Source organism: Lagenorhynchus albirostris, chromosome X (genome assembly GCF_949774975.1).
Source record: "Lagenorhynchus albirostris chromosome X, mLagAlb1.1, whole genome shotgun sequence".
NCBI lineage: Eukaryota > Metazoa > Chordata > Mammalia > Artiodactyla > Delphinidae > Lagenorhynchus > Lagenorhynchus albirostris.
In genome coordinates this window covers 82431082-82438497 of record NC_083116.1, presented here as the reverse complement: position 1 = coordinate 82438497, position 7416 = coordinate 82431082, and positions in this window count along the sequence as shown.

Sequence of the window (7416 nt, the reverse complement as noted above, 5' to 3'; positions counted from 1 at the left end):
ACGTCTCAGATTGGTGCAACGTCACGCCGGCCTCGGCCACCAGAGGTGCGCCCTGCACCCCGTACCCCTCCCTCCCGCCTGCCTGAGTGATCCGGAGTCCCCAAAGCAGCTGCGCCTTTAACCCCGTCCTGTCTGTGAGAAGAACAGATGCTCTCAGGCGACCTACATGCAGAAGCGGGGACAAATCCGAAGCTGACACCCGGGAGCTGTGAGAACAGAGAAGAGAAAGGGAAATCTCTCCCAGCATCCTCAGAAGAAGCGGATTAAAGCTCCAAAATCAACTTCATGTACCCTGCATCTGTGGAATATAAGAATACAAAACGAATCATCCCAAATTGAGGAGTTGGACTTTGAGAGCAAGATTTCGTATTTTTTCCAATTTTCCTCTTTTTGTGTGTGTATTTGTATGTTTCTGTGTGAGATTTTGCCTGTATAGCTTTGTTTCCACCACTTGTCTTAGGGTTCTATCTGTCCATTTTCTTTTCCTTTAAAAAATAGTTTTCTTAATAATTATTTTTTAATAACATTAATATTATTATTTTTTTCCGGTACATGGGCCTCTCACTGTTGTGGATTCTCCCATCATGGAGCACAGGATTCGGACACACAGGCTCAGCAGCCATGGCTCATGGGCTTAGCCGCTCCACGGCATGTGGGATCTTCCAGGACTGGGGCACGAACCCATGTCCCCTGCATCGGCAACCACTGCGCCATGAGGGAAACCCAATAACATTATTTTATTTTGTTTTATTTTATTTTATTTTATTTTATCTTATTTTATCTTCTTTCTTTCTTTCTTTCTTTCTTTCCTTCCCTCCTTCCTTCCTTCCTTCCTTCCTTTATTCCTCCCTCCCTCCCTCCTTCCCTTCTTCCTCCCTTCCTTCTTTCCTTGCTTCCTATATACCTTCCTTCCTTCTTTCCTTCCTAACTTCCTGCCTTTCTTTCTTTCTTTCCTTCTACTTTTTCTCCCTTTTATTCTGAGCCGTGTGGATAAAAGGCTGTTGGTGCTACAGCCAGGAGTCCAGGTTGTGCCTCTGAGGTGGGAGAGAAAACTTCAGGACACTGGACCACAAGAGAGCTCCCAACTCCACATAATATCAAATGGCGAAAATCTCCAAGAGATCTACATCTCAACACCAGCACCCAGCTTCACTCAACGACCAGCAAGCTACAGTGTGACACCCTATGCAAACAACTAGCAAAACAGGAACACAATCCCACCAATTGCAGAGAGGCTGTGTAAAATAAAAATAAGTCCACAGACACCCCAAAACACACCATCACACGTGGACCTGCCCAGCAGAAAGACAAGATTCCACCTCACCCACCAGAACACAGGCACTAGTCCCCTCCACAAGGAAGCCTACACAACCCACTGAACCAGCCTTAGCCACTGGGGACAGACACCAAAAACAAGGGGAACTACGAACCTGCAGCCTGCAAAAAGGAGACCACAAACACAGTAAGATAAGCAAAATGAGAAGACAGAAAAACACACAGCAGATGAAGGAGTGAAATAAAAACCCACCAGACCTAACAAATGAAGGAGTAATAGGCTGTTTACTGGAAAAAGAATTCCGAATAATGATAGTAAAGGTGATCCAAAATCTTGGAACTAGAATAGAAAAACTGCAGGAAACATTTAACAAGGACCTAAAGTATTAATATGAAACAAGCAATGATGAACAACACAATAAATGAAATTTAAAATACTCTAAATGGGATCAATAGCAGAATAACTGAGGCAGAAGAACGGAGAAGTGACCTGGAACATAAAATAGTGGAAATAACTACTGCAGAGCCAATTAAAGAAAAAACACTGAAAAGAACTGAGGACAGTCTCAGAGACCTTGGGGACAAGATTAAATGCACCAACATTTGACTTATAGGGGTTCCAGAAGAAGAAGGGAAAAAGAAACGGACTGAGAAAATATTTGAAGAGATTATAGTTGAAAACTTCCCTAATATGGGAAAGGAAATAGTTAATCAAATCCAGGAAGCACAGAGACTCCCATACAGTGTAAATCCAAGGACAAATATGCCAAGACATATATTAATCAAACTGTCAAAAATTAAGTACAAAGAAAACATATAAAAGCAGCAAAGGAAAAACAACATATAACATACAAGGGAATCCCCATAAGGTTAACAGCTGATCTTTCTGCAGAAACTCTGCAAGCCAGAATGGAATGGTAGGACATATTTAAAGTAATGAAGGAGAAAAACCTGCAACCATGATTACTCGACCCAGCAAGAATCTCATTCAGATATGATGGAGAAATTAAAACATTTACAGACAAGCAAAAGCTGAGAGAGTTCTGCACCACCAAACCAACTTTACAACAAATTCTAAAGGAATTTCTCTAGGCAAGAAAAAAAAGAGAAGGAAAAGACCTACCATAATGAACCAAAAAATTAAGATAAGGGGAACAGGAACATACATATCGATAATTACCTTAAATGTAGATGGCCTATATACTCCCACCAAAAGACAGAGATCGGCAGTATGGATACAAAAACAAGACTCATATATATGCTGTCAACAAGAGACCCATTTCAGACCTAAAGGGAGTGGAAAAAAATTCCATGCAAATGGAAATCAAGAGAAAGTTAGAGTAGCACTTCTCATATCAGACAAAATAGACTTTAAAATAAAGATGATTAGAAGAGACAAAGAAGGACACTACATAATGATCAAGGGATCGTTCCAAGAAGAAGATATAAGAAATGTAAATATTTATGCATCCAATATAGGAGCACCTCAATACATAAGGCCAATACTAACAGCCAAAAAAGGGGAAATTGACAATAACACATTCATAGCAGGGGACTTTAACACCCAACTTTCACCAATGGACAGATCATACAACATGCAAATAAATAAGGAACCCCAAGCTTTAAATGATACATTAAACAAGATCGACTTAATCGATATTTATAGGACATTCCATCCAAATAGAACAGAATACACATTTTTCTCAAGTGCTCATGGAACATTCTCCAGGATAGATCATATCTTGAGTCACAAATCAAACCTTGGTAAATTTAAGAAAATTGAAATTATATCAAGTATCTTTTCCGACCACAACGCTATGAGACTAGATATCAATTACAGGAAAAGATCTGTAAAAAATACAAACACATGGAGGCTAAACAATACACTACTTAATAATGAAGTGATCACTGAAGAAATCAAAGAGGAAATCAAAAAATACCTAGAAACAAATGACAATGGAGACACAACGACCCCAAACCTGTGGGATGCAGCAAAAGCAGTTCTAAGGGGGAAGTTTATAGCAATACAAGCCCACCTTAAGAAGCAGGAAACATCTCGAATAAACAACCTAACCTTGCACCTCAAGCAATTAGAGAAAGAAGAACAAAAAAACCCCAAAGCTAGCAGAAGGAAAGAAATCATAAAAATCAGATCAGAAATAAATGAAAAAGAAATGAAGGAAACAATAGCAAAGATCAATAAAACTAAAAGCTGGTTCTTTGAGAAGATAAACAAAATAGATAAACCACTAGCCAGACTCATCAAGAAAAAAAGGGAGAAGACTCAAATCAATAGAATTAGAAATGAAAAAGGAGACGTAACAACTGACACTGTAGAAATAAAAGAGATCATGAGAGATTACTACAAGCAACTCTATGCCAATAAAATGGACAATCTGGAAGAAATGGAAAAATTCTTAGATATGCACAACCTGCCAAGACTGAATCAGGAAGAAATAGAAAATATGAACAGACCAATCACAAGCACTGAAATTGAAACTGTGATTAAAAATCTTCCAACAAAGAAAAGCCCAGGACCAGATGGCTTCACAGGCGAATTCTATCAAACATTTAGAGAAGAGCTAACACCTATCTTTCTCAAACTCTTCCAAAATATAGCAGAGGGAGGAACACTCCCAAACTCCTTCTATGAGGCCACCATCACCTTGATACCAAAACCAGGCAAGGATGTCAGAAAGAAAGAAAACTACAGGCCAATATCACTGATGAACATAGATGCAAAAATCCTCAACAAAATACTAGCAAACAGAATCCAACAGCACATTAAAAGGATCATACACCATGATCAAGTGGGGTTTATTCCAGAAATGCAAGGATTCTTCAATATACGCAAATCTATCAATGTGATAAACCATATTAACAAACTGAAGGAGAAAAACCATATGATCATCTCAATAGATGCAGAGAAAGCTTTTGACAAAATTCAACACCCATTTATGATAAAAACCCTGCAGAAAGTAGGCATAGAGGGAACTTTCCTCAACATAATAAAGGCCATATATGACAAGCCCACAGCAAACATCATCCTCAATGGTGAAAAACTGAAAGCATTTCCACTAAGATCAGGAACAAGACAAGGTTGCCCACTCTCACCACTCTTATTTAACATAGTTTTGGAAGTTTTAGCCACAGCAATCAGAGAAGAAAAGGAAATGAAAGGAATCCAAATCGGAAAAGAAGAAGTAAAGCTGTCACTGTTTGTAGATGACATGATCCTATACATAGAGAACCCTAAAAATGCTACCAGAAAACTCTAGAGCTAATCAATGAATTTGGTAAAGTGGCAGGATACAAAATTAATGCACAGAAATCTCTGGCATTCCTATATACTAATGATGAAAAATTTGAAAGTGAAATCAACAAAAAACTCCCATTTACCATTGCAACAAAAAGAATAAAATATCTAGGAATAAACCTACCTAAGGAGACAAAAGACCTGTATGCAGAAAATTATAAGACACTGATGAAAGAAATTAAAGATGATACAAATAGATGGAGAGATATACCATGTTCTTGGATTGGAAGAATCAACATTGTGAAAATGACTCTACTACCCAAAGCAATCTATAGATTCAATGCAATCCCTATCAAACTACCACTGGCATTTTTCACAGAACTAGAACAAAAAATTTCACAATTTGTATGGAAACACAAAAGACCCCGAATAGCCAAAGCAATCTTGAGAACGAAAGAAGGAACTGGAGGAATCAGGCTCCCTGACTTCAGACCATACTACAAAGCTACAGTTATCAAGATGGTATGGTACTGGCACAAAAACAGAAAGATAGATCAATGGAACAGGATAGAAAGCCCAGAGATAACCCCATCCACATATGGACACCTTATCTTTGATAAAGGTGGCAGTAATGTACAGTGGAGAAAGGACAGCCTCTTCAATAAGTGGTGCTGGGAAAACTGGACAGGTACATATAAAAGTATGAGATTAGATCACTCCCTAACACCATACACAAAAATAAGCTCAAAATGGATTAAAGACCTAAATGTAAGGTCAGAAACTATCAAACTCTTAGAGGAGAACATAGGCAGAACACTCTATGACATAAATCACAGCAAGATCCTTTCTGACCCACCTCCTAGAGTAATGGAAATAAAAACGAAAATAAGCAAATGGGACCTAATGAAACTTCAAAGCTTTTGCACAGCAAAGGAAACCATAAACAAGACCAAAAGACAACCCTCAGAATGGGAGAAAATATTTGCAAATGAAGCAACTGACAAAGGATTAATCTCCAAAATTTACAAGCAGCTCATGCAGCTCAATAGCAAGAAAACAAACAACACAATCCAAAAATGGGCAGAAGACCTAAATAGACATTTCTCCAAAGAAGATATACAGACTGCCAACAAACACATGAAAGAATGCTCAACATCATTAATCATTAGAGAAATGCAAATCAAAACTACAATGAGATATCATCTCACACCAGTCAGAATGGCCATCATCAAAAAATGTAGAAACAATAAATGCTGGAGAGGGTGTAGAGAAAAGGGAACACTCTTGCACTGCTGGTGGGAATATGAATTGGTTCAGCCACTATGGAGAACAGTATGGAGGTTCCTTAAAAAACTACAAAGAGAACTACCATAAGACCCAGCAATCCCACTACTGGGCATATACCCTGAGAAAACCGAAATTCAAAAAGAGTCATGTACCACAATGTTCATTGCAGCTCTATTTACAGTAGCCCAGAGATGGAAACAACCTAAGTGCCCATCATCGGATGAATGGATAAAGAAGATGTGGCACATATATACAATGGAATATTACTCAGCCATAAAAAGAAACGAAATTGAGCTATTTGTAATGAGATGGATAGACCTAGAGTCTGTCATACAGAGTGAAGTAAGTCAGAAAGAAAAAGACAAATACCGTATGCTAACACATATATATGGAATTTAAGAAAAAAAATGTCATGAAGAACCTAGGGGTAATGCAGGAATAAAGACGCAGACCTCCTAGAGAACGGACTTGAGGTTATGGGGAGGGGGAAGGGTGAGCTGTGACAGGGCGAGAGAGAGTCATGGACATATACACACTAGCAAACGTAGTAAGGTAGATAGCTAGTGGGAAGCAGCCGCATGGCACAGGGATATTGGCTCGGTGCTTTGTGACAGCCTGGAGGGGTGGGATAGGGAGGGTAGGAGGGAGGGAGATGCAAGAGGGAAGAGATATGGGAACATATGTATATGTGTAGCTGATTCACTTTGTTATAAAGCAGAAACTAACACACCATTGTAAAGCAATTGTACCCCAATAAAGATGTTAAAAAAATAAAAAATAAAAAAAAAGAATCATGTACCAAAATGTTCATTGCAGCTCTGTTTACAATAGCCCGAAGATGGAAACATCCTAAGTGTCCACCATCAGATGAATGGCTAAAGAAGATGTGGCATACATATACAGTGGAATATTTCAGCCATAAAAAGAAACGAAATTGAGCTATTTGTAGTGAGGTGGATAGACTTAGAGTCTGTCATACAGAGTGAAGTATGTCAGAAAGAGAAAGAAAAATACTGTATGCTAACACATATATATGGAATTTAAGAAAAAAAACTGTCATGAAGAACCTAGGGGTAAAACAGTAATAAAGACACAGCCCTACTAGAGGATGCACTTGATGATATGGGAAGGGAGAAGCGTAAGCTGTGACAAAGCGAGAGAGTTGCATGGACATATATACACTACCAATCGTAAGATAGATAGCTAGTGGGAAGCAGCCACAAAGCACAGAGTGATCAGCTCGGTGCTTTGTGACCACCTTGAAAAGTGGGATTGGAATGGTGAAAGGGGAGAAGATGCAAGAGTGAAGAGATATGGAGACATATGTATATGTATAACTGATTCTGTTTGTTGTAAAGCAGAAACTAACACACCTTTGTGGAGCAATTATACTCCAATAAAGATGTAAAAAAAAAAAAACTACAAATAGAACTACCATATGCCCCAGCAATCCCACTACTGGGCATAAACCCTGAGAAAACCATAATTCAAAAAGAGTCATGTACCAAAATGTTCATTGCAGCTCTATTTGGACTTGAGGATATGGGGAGGGGGAAGGGTGAGCTGTAACAAAGGGAGAGAGAGACATGGACATATAT